Source organism: Hyaena hyaena, unplaced genomic scaffold (genome assembly GCF_003009895.1).
Source record: "Hyaena hyaena isolate Hyena2069 unplaced genomic scaffold, ASM300989v1 scaffold_4, whole genome shotgun sequence".
Classification (NCBI taxonomy): Eukaryota; Metazoa; Chordata; class Mammalia; order Carnivora; family Hyaenidae; genus Hyaena; species Hyaena hyaena.
In genome coordinates, this window is record NW_024080636.1 from 1,910,887 (window position 1) to 1,913,216 (window position 2,330).

General features: G+C 45.2%; 1 non-coding gene across 1 annotated transcript; it reads right to left on the reverse strand.

The window, feature by feature from the left end:
- Positions 1-423: 423 nt before the first annotated feature.
- LOC120235412 lies at positions 424-529 on the reverse strand. Its single transcript, XR_005529405.1, has one exon. It is a non-coding gene; the product is annotated as a small nucleolar RNA U13 (small nucleolar RNA).
- Between the last annotated feature and the right edge of the window lie 1,801 nt (positions 530-2,330).

Genomic DNA, 2,330 nt, shown 5'->3' on the forward strand with positions numbered 1-2,330 from the left:
TGGGGGGGGGTGAAGAGCAGAGAGAGAGAGAGAGAGAGAGAGAGAGAGAGAGAATCCCAAACAGACTTCCCACTGTTAGCGCAGAGTCCCACACAGGGCTTGATCCCACAACCACAAGATCATGGCCTGCACAGAAATCGAGTCAGATGCTTAACTGACTCAGTCACCCAGATGCCCCTATTATCTTTTTCAGTGTGGGGCTTGAACTCATGACCCTGAGATCAAGAGTCGCATACTCTACCAACTGAGCCAGCCAGACGCCCCAGGAACATTTTATATGTCTCCTGTGTGTTCTCTGTATTGTCTTTCAATAGGCACATGGTCAATACTCAGTAAAATATTTCTTTTTACTTCACTGAATGGGTAGCGCTGCTAATGGGATACTTAAACTTGTTTATGGGCTTCTGGATACATTTTTTTCCACATCAGACACGTAATGTGCCAGTGCCATATAAGGTTTGAGGGAAGTACATCTCACACAGTAACAGCATAGACTACCAGTCACCACGTCCACGAACCACAAAAGGATCTACAAATAAATTTTTACTAGACTTCCAATTTTTAGAGCAGTTTTAGGTGGAAAGAGGGGCGCCTGGTTGGCTCAGTCTGTGAAGCGTCCCACTTTAGCTCAGGTCCGTGAGTTCGAGCCCCATGTTGGGCTCTGTGCGGACAGCTCAGAGGCTGGAACCTGCTTTGGATTCTGTGTCTGCCCGCCCCCCCCCACCCGCTCCTCCCCTGCTCACTCTGTCTCTCAAAAATAAATAAATGTGAAAAAAAAATTGTTGAAAATAATAATAGAGTGGAAAGTACAGAGATTTACCTACATTCATGGTGTCCCCCACTATCGACGTGCCCCACCAGAGCAGTACATTTGGTACAACTGATGAACCTACCAGAACAAATCATTACCATCCTAACTCCAGAGTTTAATTAGGATTTACCCCTGGTGTTGTACATTCTCTGCATTTAGGCAAACATATGACATGTACCCACCTTTACACGTGACATTTTCACTCCCTTAAAAATCCTCTGTGCCCTTGTCTCTTCATCTCGCCCTCCCCCTGGCCCCTGGCAACCACTGCTCTTTTACTGTCTCCATAGACACGTCTCCATGTCTCCAGCACGTAGTCTTTTCAGACTGGCTTCTTTCACTTAGTTATATACATTCAAGCTTCCTCCATGTCTTTTCATGGCTTGATAGCACATTTCTTTTTAGCACTGAACAATAGGCCATTGTCTGGATGGACCACAGTTTATTTCCCCATTCACCTTTTGGCAACTATGAAGAAAGCCACTTATGAACATCCATGTGTAAGTTTTCGTGCGGATGTTAAGTTTTCAACTCCTTTGAGTAGACACCAAGAAGTACAATTGCCAGATGGTATGCTTAGGTTATGCTTAGTTTTGTTAGAAACCATCAAAATGTCTTCCAAAGTGGCTGTACCATTTTGCATTCCCAGTACCAGCAAATGAAAGTTACTGCTGTTCCATATCCTCACCAGCTTTGTCGTCAGTATTCTACACGTTGGCGATTTCAATAGGTGTACACTGGCATCTCATTGTTGTTTTAATTTGCATTTCATTGGTGTTACACGATGTAGGGCATCTTTTCAATGCTTACTCACCATCTGTTCCATGTCTATTAATATCTTTGGCCCACTTTTTTTTTTTTTTTTAATATTTTTTATTTATTTCTAGGAGAGAGAGAGAGAGAGCGTGAGCAGAGGAGGGTCAGAGAGAGAGGGAGCCACAGACTGAAACAGGCTCCAGGCCCTGAGCTGGCAGTCAGCACAGAGCCCGATGCGGGGCTCGAACCCACGAACCACGAGACCATGACCTAAGCGAAAGTTGGACGCTCAACCGACTAAGCCACCCAGGCGCCCCACTTTGGCCCACTTTTTAAATCACGTTGGCTTCTTATCGTTGCATTTTAAGAGTTTTTTGTATACGGTGGATCCTGGTCCTTGATCAGATATGTCCTTTGCAAATATTTTCTCCCAGTCTGGCTCTTGATTCTCTTGACAATGTCCTTTGTAGAGCAAAAATCTTTAATTTTAATGAAGCCCAGTTTATCAGTTATTTCTTTCATGGATCACACCTTTGTTGTATCTAAAAAGTCATCACGGGACGCCTGGGTGGCTCAGTCGGTTAAGCGTCCGACTTTGCCTCAGGTCATGATCCCATGGTTTGTGGGTTCGAGCCCCGTGTCAGGCTCTGGGCTGACAGCTGGCTCAGAGCCTGGAGCCTGCTTCAGATTCTGTGTCTCCCTCTCTCTCTCTCTGACCTTCCACTGCTCATGCTGTCTCTCTCTCTCAGAAATAAACAAAACA